The 16,982-nt window shown below is 50.5% G+C and overlaps 1 protein-coding gene across 5 annotated transcripts in view; it reads left to right on the top strand.

Moving 5' to 3' along the window:
* The window catches only part of LOC100547810 (opioid-binding protein/cell adhesion molecule homolog), a 255,000-nt gene that overhangs the window by 167,283 nt on the left and 70,735 nt on the right, over positions 1-16,982 (top strand). The gene's annotated exons all lie outside the window — the stretch shown is intronic.

The raw sequence follows: 16,982 nt of genomic DNA, 5'->3' as shown, positions 1-16,982 counted from the left end.
CAACTGAGCGCTGCCTGCAAGTTGTCTGCATGCGGAGGAGGGTCCGCGCCGTGCCGGCGGTTTGCAGGGCTGCGATGCCTCGGAGGTGTCGGTGCCTCGGCTCCATCACTTGATAGTCTCTGCACGAATCTGTTAATATCAAATCAATCTTTTACTCCAGGGGTGCATCTTATGAATTCTGATGGATGTTTTCCCTTAACGTGGGTTGCTGGAGGAGAAATGCGAGCGGCTTAGATGCGGATGGGCCACTTGTAGGTTGCACAGTACAGCACAGCATCCCTTTTCATTCCCTGAGCGAGTTACAGGTGTACGTGGTGCATCACCTGTGTAGGACATGGGTTCTCAGAGACGAGGCAGCGGTGCAGGTGGATGAGCAGAGAGCACACGGATTGTGTCAGGGCTTTGGGTTGTGCTGTGCAGGTCATGCTGTGCGTGTTCCCTTGCTCAAAACCTGAAAACCAGGGCTGCAGCAGACAGCAGCTGCTCCCAAAGCCACAAGCAGGCTGAGAGCATCGTGCCCTCCGTTAGCCGCGAAGCCGGGGCTGCTTGAGGCTGCTCTGCTTTGGAGGCACAGGGTCAGGCACGCTCCTCGTGGTCTGGTTTGGGAAAGGGGAAACATTTGGTACGTAGCGTGGATAAAGAGGCTGGGTGCTGCCTGGATGGCAGGGATGCTCAGTACAGTGCTGTCCCCTCTGGAGCAAAGCCCCAGGAGATGCTGTAGGGAGCCCTGCAGCATTGTGGGCACGAAAGAAGGCAGTGGATGGATTTCTGGCCAGGGCTAGAGACGTGCCCCTGTTGTCCCTACACCTGCCCAGCACGTGCGCTGGGAGCTGCAGCTGTGCAGTGCTTTGGGACACTGCTTTGTGCCTGGGGCTGGGGACCCACTGGGGGACCCTTGTTGTCGTGCCATACAACAGCACCATCCCAGAGGTGATGCTGGTGGCAGGCAGCAGAAGTGATGCCTGTGGGCTTGCTGGGGGCGAGAGCTGCAGGGGCTGAACCCCTTCCCCAGGGCCAAAGGCTGTTGGGCTCCGTGCTGGCCGAGGCTGCTGCCAGCAGAGGGCTGACTTGGATTTCTTTCTTTTTTTCTTTCTTTTTTTTTTTTTTTTTTTTTTTTTTTTTTAAAGCTTCTGGCCTCCTTTTGGTGAGAGGGGATGTTTGTGAAGCAGGCAGCCCTGGAGTGAGGGGCTTTAGCCTTCCTGTAAACTCTGCAGCCCCCAGTGGGACTTAGAGGGATCCCTGCCCTGAAAGTGTTCTCTGTGACCATTTCCCTTCCCAGCATCTACTCTTGCCCATGCTCTGTGGTGCCCCTTCCTATGCTCTCACCTCCTCCCTTTCTATCTTCAAGTTCAGCTTTCCCTGCTGCAGTCGTTCCATTTTGCTCTCAGTCCCCCAGTCTTATCTTGCATTGCTGCTTCCCAGTGTTACCCCTCCTTCCCTGCAGCCTCTGGGCAGCAAGCAGCCTTCTTTGGGGCTAAGGGTTGGGAAGACATTACAGACAGCAAGCACAAGTGGAGCACTGCAAGGATTTATTTGTCCCATTGACAAGTAGGAAGAAGGAATTGCCCTGGGCCCAGCTGGCAGCCATGCACCTGCAGCCAGCACTGTGATGTGGGGGCAGAAGGCACACAAATGCAGTGGTGGTGTGCTGAAGGATCACGCAACTCATCTGAAGGTCCTATGGGAAGAGTTGTGTTGGAGCTTTGCTGGGCAGGGAGAAGTTGCTGCGTGGTCCTCAGTGTGGCTTTGGGTCCTTATAAGAGGGTGGTGGACGTGCAGCGTGGGGAGCCTCATTTGGCCAGCTGCTGGCATGTGGTGTGGGCTTCGTTGTCCTCCTCTCAACTCATTGCTTGGCCCTCAGACCAGAGGCAGCTGAGAGCCACAGCTCCAGGTCATGGCATTTGTAGGCATAGCCACCATCCTGCCACGTTTGGAAGGTCCACATCCATCCAGCACAGACCCAGAAGGGACATCAAAGGGCTGAGCCTCTGAGTGCCATTGGCTTCAGTAGGGCTGATGGAAGCTTTATGTGTTGTGAGATCTTGAAACCCACATTTCATTGCAGAAGGGAGTGGAGAGAGAGAGAGAGCGGAGCTGCGTGGTGGCAATGGGAAAACGTGGAGGCCCTTCAGTCCTGTGTTGGATTTTGGGTGCTCTCCTCTCCATTTCTCCACTCTTTTTCTTAGGAGGGCTCAGCAGAATCCTTGCAGAAACGAAGGCTCCATCTGCAGGCAACTTCTAGGTCATCTTAGCTCAGCAGCAAACGCTTCCCCCACAGGCAGAGACTGTTGATAATTCACTACTTTTTTATTGTAAGAACAAACAATTCCTATAATAGTCATGCACCTTTCCTCTCCGGGGAACTGGCAGCAGTTTGCAAATTCTCTGTGTGCTATTAAAAATAAAATCAAGCTTCCTGCTCTCTGACTCCAAAATACAGAGCCTGCTGTGAAGCAGGGCAGGTGTTTGGATGGCAACAGCAACCCAAGCTGTGCACCAGTTTGGGGCATGGAATGGAACAGCAAGCACAGTGGTAGCAGTGAGGGAGGTAGGGATTAATTTCCCAGCTGGGATTTGGTGCGGATTCAGTTCTGCTTTTGGGAAGCAGAGCCTCAGCGTGGATGTGTGCTCCCTTGGGATGGCACTGGGGTGTTGTCCCAAAGGATGAGCCCAGCCTGAAGCCTTGCTGTGTGTTTTAACACATCTGCGTCGCACTTTGTAGCATCTTTTCCATTGCCAGAGTTCAGCATCAATCCAGGGTTGAACTGCAGGCAGAGCTGCTGCGGTGGCAAATATTCAAGTGGTGTAAAAGCAGGGATATATAGTAAATTGGGTCGTATTGCTGGTGCTGCCAGCAAATCGACCTTTTATAACAGGCATCAGTACAGTTCATAAAGACGTAAAACAACAGCTGCTCAAAATTTCAAGGCTTTATAGTTTTATCTGTATTTAAGAAATATTGGCTCTTTTTTTTTTTTTTTTTTTTTTAAAGGACAGAGGCAGTGTGTTGTGAGTGCCTGGAGGGAGCACTGGGATGGATGGGTGCATGGGCCTTGTGCTCAGCTGTCACTGCAGGGACATCAGCACCTGGGGGGGTTCCTTGGCTGCTCCCTGCCTCGGTTTCCCCATCTGTAGGTTGGAGGCAGTAGTGGCTGTTTCTCAGAGGTAATTAGAAGAGAAAGCTGGTTGACTGTACCAAAAATAGCAGGTATCTGTACCTGAGTTTCCCACTAAGACACATAACAGAGATGCTTTTTCCCTATATTTGAAGGCTTTTTCCCACAAAGCCCCCCTCCACCTTTCCATTCGCTGTGCCCTCCCCCATTTCTCATCAAGAAAAAGGACCAAAAGAACGGTGTAGCTTTACCAGCTCCCCAGTGACTGGCTGTCTTTTGTCCATTAGCCAGTATGAGAACAATTCCAATTACAAACAACAACAGCAAAAAAAAAAAAAAAAAAAAAAGAAAGCTGGAATAAAAACATCACGAGACGCCTTTCCTCCATTTATTTTTGCAATTATAGTTTTAATTATTTCTGACAACGCTGCTGCTGCTGCTTCTCCTATGTTTTATTTATTTATTTATTGGTCACCATCTACCGCAGTCTGTTTCCCAGCAGAACACAAGCAGCAGGACTGTGTTCTGGGTGTAGGTCCGGGCAGTCAAGAGGTCAGCTTAGCTGCTTGCTTTCTCCATTGCCCTCACACACAGGCTTGGTTTGCTGGCTGCCAGCCCTCAGTTTCCCTCGCCATTGATGGGGCTGGTGACACTCCCCATGCAACCTGGAGAACAGGAGCATGAACGCAGCCACATCTCCGCTGTTAAATCCGTGCTGAGAAGTGGGAAGAGGCTCCAGCTTTTTGTGTGCAGATGCTCAAAGCGTGGGGATAAGCACGGAGAAGATTAGCGAGGACTTGCTCCATCGCTGCCCCTTTCCTCCCCCTCCTCCCCCAAAAGTTTTCTGGAGCAGCTAAATATATACCTGCCGTTTCCAAGGTAGAGCTCACTGCATGTAGGAGCTGTAATTGGCGACTCAGTGAAATTACAGCCACAGATTCTGGCATTTGGATCCTCCTGGCTGGCATAATAATTTCTCCCCAGGTAGCTGGTATTTAACTCGTCTTATCTGCTCCTGATCGTTATAATTACGGTGCCCGCTAATTTCACTGTAACGTTGCAAATGCTGGAGGGTGGTGTTGGGAGGGTCCTGTCCTGGCCAGTCCTTTGCCAAGGGGACAGATGTTGGAGGCCCAATGTGCAGATGTTGGAGCCCCAATACAGGTGATGGAGGCCCAGTGTGCAGATGTTGGAGCCCCAGTGCAGGTGATGGAGGCCCAATGTGCAGATGTTGGAGCCCCAATACAAGTGATGGAGACCCAATGTACAGATATTGGAGCCCCAGTGCAGGTGATGGAGGCCCAATGTGCAGATGTTGGAGCCCCAATACAAGTGATGGAGGCCCAACGTGCAGATGTTGGAGCCCCAGTGCAGGTGATGGAGGCCCAATGTGCAGATGTTGGAGCCCCAATACAAGTGATGGAGGCCCAATGTACAGATATTGGAGCCCCAGTGCAGGTGATGGAGGCCCAATGTGCAGATGTTGGAGCCCCAGTGCAGGTGATGGAGGCCCAGTATGCAGATACTGGTTCCCCAGTGCAGATGCTGGAGCTGCAGTGCAGATGCTGGTTCTCCACTGGAGATGTTGGTGCCCCAGATGCCATCTCAAGTGGCAGTGCTGCACATTTAGTGGTCCATGTGCACAGCTGGAGCCTTGCTGGATGCACAGCAGAACACCACGTTTTGCAGAATGCAGCAGGCCCAGCCCAGCTCTGTGCCAGGAGGCAGAGATGTCACTTGCTGTCACCTCGAAGGCCAGGACACAAGTCCCCCTACTAGTGAGAAACCAACCTCCACGCTCAGTTGTTGAGCTCTGCTAGCCAGAAATAGCAACAAGCAGCGATATTCAGCTCCAGGGGATGAGACTGAACTGTTAGTAATCCGTTCACTATAGCGTACATGCAATCTTTTTGCAAGCATAATAAACTCCCCTGGCTGGTGAGCAGTAATAGCTGTCCTTCCCTGGATCAGTGTGCTGCTCCAGGAGCGCCAGCCTTTGTTTCTAGGAAGGGATTAGGTGTAAATGCTGCATAAGGAAACGGGGACACAGAGCCTGGCTGCCACATCCCCGCTTCCAAAGAGTTCCTCTGTTCCCTCAGCTGCTCTCACAGTTTGCCTCCTCCACGCAGAGCCTTCCATTTCTCAGCCCTGCAACGCGGATGCTCTTTACAACAGCTGGACATATTGTGTTAAGTGATAATCTTTAGATACTGCAGCCGAGCAGGCAGTTCATAAGGAATATCTGATGCGGTGACTATCACTGCTCCTTCCGTCCTTGCGAGCAGCCTTTGAGGGTTCTGATGTTCTGCTTTTTTTTTTTCTTCTTCTTCTTCTTTTTTTTTTTTTTTATTAATGAGAAAAATAATTCCCCCACAGCCCCTGCCAGCTATTCGTAGCCTGTAATGGGTTGTTTACTGCAGGTTTGCCTCCATGTGTCTTGTCTTCCTTGACAGACAGAACCCTTCAAGGTCAGACATTCGGTGCAAAACCTCACGTATTGTACTTCTGTTTTCTTATGAATATTTCCTGAGATTTGCTTAAAATGAGTTATTTCCATGATTGTACTTGCGGATGGGCTCGTTTCTCAGGATACAAGCAAGTCTCAAAGCTCGCTTCTCCGTGAGGAGGAGGAAAACAGCAGCTGTGTGGAGCAGGATGGGGTCAGTGATGGGGGATTTTGCTGGCACCCGGTGCTGTATCTGGTGCTGATTCGGAGCAGAGAAACGAGCTGGTGCAAAGTGAGGGGCTGCCAGGCTGTGTGGGGTTGTGTTGGCTTTTCTTCTCTTGCTGTGTGTGTTGGCACCTGCTGGCTCTAGCTGGAAAAGGATGGAGGTGAGAGTGCAAGAGGGGGCAAAGTTAGGAGTGGAAAAAGAGAATGGTCAAGGCAAGAAAGGAAAGAGGAAGAAGGGGCTTGGACTAGATGACCTTTAAAGGGTCCTTTCCAATTCAAAAGATTCTATGATTCCGAAGGGAGAGAAAAGGGAAAAACAGAGGGAAGTAAAAATCAGGACCAGTGACTCCCATCGGGGAGCTGGAGAGCAGCGCTGAGGGGTGAGTTCCTAAATCAGAGCCAGCTGGCAGCACAGGGAGCTGTGATCCCAGAGATGAACGGGCTTTGGCTGAATGCTGCTGGTAGTGGGGCTGGGACACAGAGCTCCCCACCTCCTATTTATTTATGTTTGTTACGCGTGCGTGTGTGTGTATGTATGTGTGTGTGTATATATATATATATATATATATATAAAATCTAACAAATTTCTAACCCATATAAATCCAATTACCCATGTTTTGCCTGCAGGGAGCGAGGGAGATTAATGTTTGGTATTTTGGCAGGGATGTAAAAAGAAATAGGTGGTAATAACAATGAAGGCTCATAAAAAGGAGCCGATAGCCATGTCTGTGCCCTGGGTGAAGGCTGTGGCTCTGGTGGGCAGAGGGGCAGGGAGCAGCAGGACATCCCTGGGTACCATGGGAGAGGATGAGCAGTCGGATATGGAGCTGTGGGGTGGCTCAGCAGGGAGATGTGCACGCTGGTGGCTGTGCTGAGCCACTGCTGATGCTTCACCCCTGCACCACCCATAGACATCTCTCCTCCCTCGGCTGTGACACTGAGGATCCCCACCATCACCCTCTGTTCCTCCACCCCTCTCAGCAGGGCGCTGCTCCCTCCCCAGTCACCCACGGTCACATATTAATCACAGTTCAGATATTGTGTCCCTACAGCGCTTTCTGCCTCCCCGGCCAGCTCTGCATCAGGCTCCTTGCTCTCTCTTTATTACTACCACCAGTTTTATAACCCACTTTATCAGATGACTTTTTTCTTTTTCTTTTTTTTTTTTTCTAAAAAGAGCATAACCCGCGAGCAACTCATCATTTCAGAAAGAGGGAGAGAGCCGTGAGCAGAGGAGAAAGCCTCCATGCTTGCACCTTAAATGAAGAGGCTGCTTTATGGCGTGGTTGCATTTAATTCAATCAAGGCAGTTAAAGCAGAGATTTAAGGTCCTTTGTGTGCTCGCAGGAGTTGCTCTGATGCAGCAGCAGGTAGAGGGAAAGATTAAACCCATTTCCAAGGAGACTCGAAGTAACTGTTGGAAGCAGCCAGGCCTGGGGCTTGCTGCAGCAGTGCTACGTTGGGAAGCTGTTAGCAGTCGTGTCACATCTGATCTCTCCCTCTGTCACCCTCCCCACTCTTGCTCCTTATTCCAATATACCCCTCTAAGTGGAATTGATTAGTTTGGTTTTTTTTTTTATTATTAGTATATATAACTGGAGGGAGGGCCGGTTTTAATTGGTATTCTTAACTGTATGGTAATTAGGCCAGCTGATCCCAGCCCTGCCTGAGTCACCCTCTCCTCCCATGTTCCTGCAATGATGCTGTTTGGACTTAATTAAAGTTGGGGACCTGGAGCTGGTGGAGCAGTGGGAGGCTTGCAGGGCTTCAGATGCAGTGATTGCTATGGGGGAAACAGTGAGTTTCTCCCTATGGCCATAGTTGGTGATGCTGGGACTGCGTACAGCAGGCACTGCTTGTCACCCTGCTTGTCCCAGAGGTGCCAGCACCCGTGCTTTGGGGAGATGCTGGGAAGAATTCCCAAGGCTGATGCATCACTCAGGCTTCACGCCTTGCTTTGAGGCAGGAGGCACCCATGGGCCTTTCTCATCTCTAATTTCAACATTTGTGCCAGCAGACAGCGCTGCCAACTGAGCTCAAATGCAGCCCAAGCGGGAGCTTAACGAGCTCTGAGAGCTGTCCGGAAAGTTATCCTGACACCAAGTGACAGACTCTCAATTGATATCCTCCAGAGACTTTAAACTCACTTCCACGAGATTTCCAAAGCTGCTTTTGTTTCCTACCTGAAGGATCCTTTATGTGCCACGACACCTCCCTGCCTTGCCTCATTGCTCCTGACGTCCCTGCTGCAGTGGGTAAACCCCTCTGAGCACAGCAGAACTCTTCGGGTCGTTCCTCTGACTCTGCTTTCTGTGTTCACTGATGTCTCGCACTCCATCCCACAACGTCCCACGTAGGGATGTCCAGAGAGGAGCACGTTGCATTCACTGTAAGATCTGCTTGCTTTTCCTTCCCGTCACCCACTGCAGGATGGATTTACAGCCGTTCCTGTACTGGGGGTTATGCTGTGGCCCCGTCGCTTTTAGTGACAGCCTGAGGTCAGGTTCACGGTGTTGGCTCTCCCCTCGAGCCTTTATTTTGTTGGGCCATTTGCAGCTCTCCCCAGCCAAGAGCCATGCGGGTGGCCCAGCCCTGGCTACAGGTCCTGCTGGGGCTGAGCTCTGACCCCTGCCCCACACTCACTCTTGCTTTTTGAAACCCATGCTGCAGTGGTTTTTCAAGCCTGATGCTGCACTTAGTGGGGTGCTGCCAAACCCCTTGAGTCCAGCAGGTTATTTCCCTTCAGAAGCCATTTATCTTTTCCATTTCATACGCAGGCTTCAGCCTCTCATCTTTCTTCTCCTCCCACGCTGTAGGTGCGCAGTCCTCCAAACCCTCCCAGCAAACTGCACTGGGTCAGCACCCACCTGTAGAGCTGAGGGCTGGAGAGTGGGCACAGGGCTTGTTGTGCTCCTGCAGTGCTGCCAACACTTAACGATCCCTGCTGCTCGTTATCTTACATGGGGATCTCTGCAGCCTTCAGCCCATGCGTGTCTATTCTGATCCATTTTTCCTGCAGGCAGGTGGGATGCTGGTGGGTCCCTTGGGCATCCCACCTCCCTACCTCAGGGCTGATGTCTGTGGCAGAGCAGTGAGGACTCCGAGTGCTCTGATTTCTGTTCCTCTCCTCCATAGCAGAGGACTCAGGTCCTCAGCACGGGGCTGCTCAGAGCCACGCGCCTCTGCAGCTCACACCCAAAAGTTATCTTCAAGAACAAGACTCTTTGTCATTAAGTTAATAGTACAAGGGAATGTGTGACGGTTATTAAAGTTTAACAACTCTGTCTATCTATCACCTAGCTGTTAAATCTTTATATGCCTTAAATAATCAATTGATGTTTAATTAGCATACTGTACCATTGCTGGCTTCCTAAATCTATAATGATAAACCAAGTTACAAGTTATTGGACATTAATTACTAGCTGATGATTAGAAACAGCAAGACATTTACCAGCCTCATCCCAGATATAACACGGCGTGTCCGCCGCACGCTGCACAGCTCAACCATGCTCACTGTTTCTTAATAATCAATGGGTGTTTAACATGCAATATTTGTCTAATTAGCGCTAAATTAAATCCTCATTGACAACACTTCAGGGTAAGAGATTTGCATCAAATATGATGGATTAGACACAGAAGGCCTGTTGTGGTGAGCGGAGATGCGATGGCATTTGCTTCACTTGTCACGGGTGTCACATGGCTCCATGTCAGTGTCACCCTGGTCCTGGGGGCTGGGGGATGATGCTTGATGCTGGGCTGACAGCCCTGGGACCCCCAGTCCCTTTGCTTTGCAGTAATGGGTACCAGCAGCCCTTCCAGCACTTCCCATCCCAATTTACCCGTAGATTTACCTCTATTTCTACTCAGTGGGATGAGCTCTGGGCTGGAGCCACGGTGCTTTCCCACTGCATATTGTGCTCAGAAAGTGCTCAGGTCATCCCTCAGGCTGAGGGCTTACGTCCATGTCCTGCCTCTGTCCCAAATGTGTCTATAGATGTAGATGTGGTACTGAGCGACGTGGTCAGCGGGCATGGAAGGGATGGGATTCGGTTGAACTTGGCGATCTTGAGGTCTTTTCCAACTTTAACGACTCAATGATTCCGTCTGGGACATGATCAGTGGGCATGGTGAGGATGGGATTGGGTTAGACTTGGTGATCTTGAGGTCTTCTCCAACCTTAGTGAATCTACCATTCTCTGATTCTGTAGGACCCTCAGGTAGCTGTTAAATTGCCTTGTGCTGGGAGATTCACAAATGCAGCACAACAATCCAACTTGTCCCCCTCTTCTTTTCCATCCTGCATGCTTGGATGACCGCTTTTGGGGTATCCCTGCTGCCTCTTTGGGTGATGTGGATGGATTCCCATCAGTGATGCAGGGCGTGGGGTGGGAGCTGACAGCTGGGGGTGAGTGGAAGAGCTACAAGAGCAACATAAGGGTGGTTTGTATGGGGGGAGTGCCGTGTTGTGGTTTGTCAGCAAACGTGGAGGTTGTTTTGTGAGAGCAGCGGGATGGATCGCATGGCCTGCGGCTCTTTCTGGGAATCAGCCTGCCCTTCACACTCAGCGTGGATGTAATTAACTGTGCTGATAGGATGTTATGCCAACAGCGAAGCAGAAAACACCAGAAAATGAATCAGAAGCGATGCCGGGGCTGCTCGGCGTGCTGTCTCCTGCTGCACGGCATATGCATGGGCAACCTCTGACAGAGGGCAGAGTCGGTGCCTGGAGAGGAGCAGTACAGCACAGGTTGGGTTTGGGGATGCTCCCTGCGGTGTCTGCATTGCTTTGCCTTAGCTGAGCTGCTTTGTCTGCATACAAGTGAGACGAACGCTCCCTGGGAGGTGTTCCTCTGCTTGATATTGGATGTACAACTTCCAGACCTCAGGAACAGATCCTTGGTTGTAACTCACAGTTCTTTCTCTGCTTCCACCTTGAAGCCCGCATCCTGCAGAGTGGGATGGGTGCCTCACCCTGCAGGAGCTGGGAGATGAGAAAGAAAGCGAACAAATAAAAATGACTTCCAATTAGCAATTGAAATTGTTCTTAAAAGAATTTGCCTATTCTGCAAGGAATGTTTGGTAATTGATAGCAATTTCTAGCAATTAAATACAAATTAATTCGTGCTACTGAGGAGCAGTTTATTTATGGCTCTGTATTTATGGGCACTCCCTCTCCTGAAAAAATATCGTCGCGGCTTTTGATAAGTAATTAGAGTTTACTGAATAATTTCCCAACGTAGGTATGAATTTTAAATAATTTTCATTACCGAGCAAGCATTTCATTGTACTGCTGAGTGAGGGGCTGTCAGCATTTACAGCAGCTGGGACAGGCGCTGTGCAGGCAGAGCTGCTCACTGCCCAGGGTGACTTGCAGAGATGGGTACATCTGTGGTATTCCTGCAGTTATGCACATCCCTGTTCACTTTGTAGCAGATGAGATCATTGTGTAATGTGTAATGCTGTTTTCAGGGCTTGCAGTGGTTGTCTTTAGGGGTGCTGGGGGTGGGGTACGCTGTTTTTATCAGGTGGGAGGATGAGCCTGAGGACCACAGGGCAATAAATAACCCTCCTGCGTAGGGAGCAGTGCTGGCAATCCCACTTTCAAGTGATAGGTTGAGGGTTATTTGAGAGCTTGGGCCTTTGCAGGATCTCAGAGCTCTCTGGACCCGTGCTTGCTGCTTTTCCCTTTGTCAGCTGCTGGTCCCTCTTCTCTTCCAGGGCTGCGCTGTCACCTCGTGTCACTGCACTGCCTGCTCTGACTTGTTTCTGCTTCATTACTGAGCTTGATTAAATGGTGCTTGTATGGCCAAGGGTTGGGAAATACACAAAGAGACTTTTGTACTCATCTGAGGCACTTAGATACCGCAGAGACAGATGCTGAAGGGATGGAGAGAGACGGAGTTTGACATTGCGGCTGCAGTAATGAGATGGAACCCATTAGGGCAGCATCCTCCTGGGGTCCAGATGCCTCCGAGGAAAAGAGGAGGTAGAGACAGAGCCTTGGGAGCAAGGAAGGGCTCCCTCTGAAGAGAAAGAGAGCGAATTGGACAGCTGTCCTGTCCTTGAGCTGGGGATGGCTTGTTCTGAAATGCGGTTTAGCAGGAGATAAGGTGGGGAGAAAAATGCGGGTGAGGAGGTTTTGACCTCAGCATCTCCCTCTGTATCTCATTTCATAGAAGCTGTGAGTCATGCTGTCGGTGTGCACAGAGCTGGATTTAGCTTTATCTGGGCGATCCAGCGGCTGTAACATCAGTCTGTACATGGGGTGATGCTAAGAAAGGGCACTGCTCTCATCACCTCTCCAAGAAGGAGGGCAATGTCTCTTAGGCTATCAGCTCAAACTTATCTCTGGTTGCTCTTGCAAGTCTCTCATAGCTGGGGAAGGCTGCAGAAAAGTTGGTGACTCCTATTGCAAGGGAGCTGGGATGGGCTGCAAGGTCTGTGCGATGGTGCAAGGATGCTCCTTATCACGGACAGGCATGGGAGTGATTTTGAAGGGTGAACAACAGCTTCAAACCAGCAGCTTTGTGGTCTCGAGCTCTGCTGTCTGGCAGTCTTTGCTGAGATTCTACAGCCCAATTATTTCATGCCATGCTGGAGGAGCACGCAGTTTTCCTCCCTGCCCATCTGCACACCTCGGAGCGTGCTTCACTTCAGTGCTTTCCTTCTACACGCTCCCTGCTGCTTCTGGGGTCTGGGGCACAGCAATAGCTTTCATCTCCTCTCCTTTCTTGTGAGGAATCAGAGCTGGTGGCGTTTGGCCTCTGCACTACAGGTCTGTGGTTTGTTAGGAGCTGTTTGCTCCATGCTGCTCCGTGCAGCGGGGATGCTGAGGACCCTTTGGATTAATCATCTGCCTGACTGCAAGGGATGAGACCCGGTGACCCAGCAGGTGCTCCCCAGGAGCTGCGTGACAGCCACAATTCACCCTGTGATCTGAGCTCACTGGTGTCTGGATACGGAGATCTTAGGAGATTGTTGAGACTTTTAACTGTGGTCTCTGATGGCCCCGCTCTCCCTTCCGGCAACTCTGAGACTCGTGTGATTAACTTCACATCCAAAAAGTCACTGCTTCTGTGAAGCTTCAGGACTCAGCTGACTGCTTGAGTGCCCTGCAAGCCTCCAGCCAAGGGTCAGCCAGGCTGCTGCTGCCAGAGCAGCTCAAAGGCTCCAGGTTTGAAAGTAAGAGTACTTCTCTGCTCTTTGATGGAGGAGCGAAGTGCCTGCAGACTGCACGGGGCGGAAACAGGGAGCTGGGCAGCCTGAACAAATTTGCTCAAGATCCTTCTGCACAGAATGCGATCGGAATGCGATCAGCACGAGGGTCCCAGAGTGGCTCTGTCTGGCCCGAAGGCTGTGATCTGTGTGCCATGGTGAGGGGGGCTGGCCTCGAGGAGACCAAAATCCCTGCTGGAGCAGCCATGGTTAAGCTCCTGAGGCAGGATTGCTCAGCAGTGATTCATCAGCCCCGTGCTGCTAACAGGTTTGTTTTGCTGTCTGCAGTGGTAGACAGGGATGGAGGATCAGCACTGCCTCTGTGTCATCCCCTGGGAGTGACATTCTCTGAGTTCCAGGTGGCTCTGAAATACCACAGTGTGGACAAGTACAGCTGAGGTCAGAGACATTGTAAGTAGATGCTGAAACCAGGGGTGAGAGCAATGGTGGCCCTGCAGTGACGACTCTCCAGCATCTCACTGACCACGTGTGGGGCTCTTTGGAGACGTGCGTACTCAGGATGCAGAGGTCCCTTTGGCACTTCAGTGCCAAACCTTCTCAGAAGCAGTCCTGGCCACCAGATGGACTGGATTTGTTAGGCTGAAGCCTCCCTGTCTTCTTTGCCATCTTCCTGACGGCAGCCCGTCCCTCCACCAAATAAAAATTCCATGCACGGAGCTGGTTAAAAACATCAATTAGCTCTAAAACAATTATTATTTTTTTGAAATGCCATTTTATATATGCACTAACACAACACAATAATCCTGGGTTATTTAACAGAGCATTTACCATGAAAACAGTCATTACTCTTTAAACGCTGCTGACTGTACAAGCCTCTTAACATTAAACGGCAAGTGAGGCAGAAGTCTCGCCGTCAAAATGCCACATTTCCCAGAATACATTAGAGGCACTGTCACCAGGATGCCCCTGTTGGCTGAGTGCTTTTTTTTCTCTTCTTTCCCCCTCCCCCCCCCCCCCAGGCATTTCTGTGTTTGTGTTGGCGATGGGGTGATGGAGAGCATGGCTCTTTGCTCTCTCTGGCTTCTCTTTGGGCTGCCTGGGGCTTCATCCTTCCTGACTTTGAGCACCTCCAAGGATGGGGCATCACCAGCATCTCTGGGCAGCAGTGCCAGTGCCTCACCATCACCCGGTCCTCTGCCTTCATCTCAAGCTGCAGTAGCTGTTCTTTATCCAGCCTAAACCCGGTAGATTGAGCTCATTTAATATTGTCTTTAGGGCCTATCACGCTGCACAGATAAAGCCAGTTTTGCTGTTAAGTCAATAATGGATTTTGAGGGAAGTTCTGCTTTCCCTCCCCGTTTGTGGTTCTGGGGAATTCTGCTGGATGTGTGTTATTTACTTACTTATTAGACCTCTTCTCAGTACCTGGCACGAGCCCGGGGGAGCAGACAGAAATACCATTCTCAGGCAAACCAAAGCCTTTGGTTTAAGCAAAATAGTTGTGTTTAAAGATTAATTTGAGATGCTTTAAAAATTGAGCGAGACCATACATTTTTAATATTGATTGATATTATTATAAAAGATTCAGCTGCAACTCTTCTCACCAGGACCTCTCTTGGCGCGCAGACGGAGCGTTTGTCTGCGAGGGACCGGGTCTGGTTATTTTTAATTTCTGAGACTCTGCTCCTGTGAAATTTATGGGAAACGTCGCCTCGTGTCTGGCACTGCAGGGCTCCCTGGGCACCGGGCTGGGATGTGCTTTGTAGAACCATAGAATGGGATGGGTTGAAAAAGATCATAATGATCATCTAGTTTCAACCCCACTGCCGTGGGCAGGGTTGCCAACCACTGGACCAGGCTTGGTCTGGTGGCTGGGAGGAGTCTTGTGCTTGGGAAGCCCAAGGGAGGAGGGCTGACTGGGTGAAGGCTGCTGGTTCTGATACCCCGTGTCTCTGCCAAGTGAGGGAAATGGATGGTGGATCTAATTCCTGTAGCATCCTGGGGCTGGGAGCAAGACTTCTTCCACTGGAAGCACCGTAGAATCATTCAGGTTGGAAAAGACCTCTGAGATCCCCAAGTCCAACCATCGGTCCATCCCCACTGTGCTGACCGCATCCCCCAGTGCCACATCCACCTTTTTCTTGAAAACCCCCAGGAATGGTGACTGCGAGGCAGAGACAAAGCAGCTGCCCCAGCCCTGAATCTGCTGCCAAGGAGTAATTCTCCAAATCGCATTTATTTCACGGGCGTGAAAGGTCACAAAGTGAAGGGAAACAAGAACTGTATTCAATTAGACAATTCGATCAAAATAAATCTGTCAAGATGGCATTCCTGCTGAGGAATCAATTGGCTCGGAAAATGAAGGCAGCAGCTGCTGCTGTTGTTATTATTGTTGTTATTATTATTATTTTAAATTAGCTCCAGTACCTGACATGAGTACCTGAGTTGGAGTGCCTGAGCGGTTCACATCATCTATCACTCTTATTAGATATTAATATATCCTCCTCTGCCTCGCTGTTAGTGCCCTGTTAATAGCCAAGTGGCCCCAGAGTGTTTGCTGGGAGGTTGATGCAAGTGATCAGTAATGAGAAGGGATGGCGGGGCTTTGTTCGGGCAGAAGGTTAAGGAAAATAGAGAGAAAGGATGCAGACGAGTGCATGGCTCAAGCTGGTGTGGGAGCATCGTGAGTGAGTAAAGGTGGGTGAAGGTGAAGCTCTTTTTTGAGTCATCCTTTGGGTCTTTTCCCCAAAGAATGGGGCATCCCAAAGAGTTGGCACGCTGCAAAGCATTGCTGTAGCCCAACACGATGGGATGTTTGCTGAGCGGTGCTGCAGGATGAGCTGGGAGGGATGGGGCCACGGATCCATTGGGTTTGAAGATGAGGAGAGCTGGATTCATAGGCACCATTAGGGAATAAATAATTATGCAGGGGAAGAAATCCTCCTGTCTGAGAGATTGCAAAGCCTATGGAGTCCACTCCATCATCTGAGCTATTTAAAACGTGACTTAATAGCACATTGGAGAATACAGCAGAGAGCTGTGTGGGGGTGGGTGTAGGGCTGTGTGCTGACTCCTGCCCCACTGCTTTTATGGGATGCTCCTGCACCCTTCTCCCCTGCCCATCCCGGTGCTGCCTGGGTAGTGGGTTAATTAACTATTGGTGGTGCCTATTTTTGGCAGCTCTAAAGCTGCTGCTGAGCGTTATCTACGCTCATCTTTAGATTTTGGGGAGGGGGACGTATATTCAGGGCAAGACCGACTGTGTTGTTGCCCTTACAGAGCCGTGCATCATGGGTCTGGCTGGGATCGTGTGGCTGTGCTGCAGAGGACCAGGGATGGCAGCTATCGCGTCCTCCTTCTCCTGTTGCTTGCATTTTTATTGACTGGTGATGACAAACTGGTTTATGGACAGATCTTTTATACCCGCCAGGACTCGGCAGTTATTCTGAGATGATGCTTTGCCTCAGAATCTTCCTTCCTTCATCCTTCATAAATCTTAAGCAAGGCTGCTGCATTCAGACCGAGCTTAATATTCCTCTTGCAGATCTCTGCACCAAAATGGCTGCATTGGAGCAGGGAGGTGTGCGGATTCCTCTCCACCCCACTGCTTTCAAAGGGCAGTTCTGAGCCATAGTGTCTGTAGAGGGGTGAGAGGTCCTCGGATGGGGTCAGTGGTACCTTAGGGCTGTCCCACATGGGAATCCAGTGCTTGGACATCAGTCTCCTTCCAGCAGGTGGTGTGCAGTGGTTTCAGCATGGAGGTGATACGATTAGCTAGAGAAGGCTGAAGGAAAGCAATGATAAAAAGAAGGGGTAAAGAAAGAAGACTGAGGAGGAGATAGGAAAAGCGATTTATTGTGTGGCTGTGTGTTGCTGTTGTTGGCTTTTTTCGAGTAGAAAGCAGAGGAGAAGGAGTCCAGCCCCCTCATTTCACCTCTCCTACACTAATGCACTCAGTTGCAAAGGACAAATCCCATTCTCTTGGCCTTTCTCCTCTCCTCATTAACTCCAATGACCTT

The sequence above is a fragment of the Meleagris gallopavo genome, chromosome 26 (genome assembly GCF_905368555.1).
Source record: "Meleagris gallopavo chromosome 26, MGAL_WU_HG_1.1, whole genome shotgun sequence".
NCBI classification, from domain to species: Eukaryota; Metazoa; Chordata; class Aves; order Galliformes; family Phasianidae; genus Meleagris; species Meleagris gallopavo.
The sequence above is the reverse complement of the archived record's forward strand: the minus strand, read 5'-3'. Positions and strand labels throughout refer to the sequence as shown.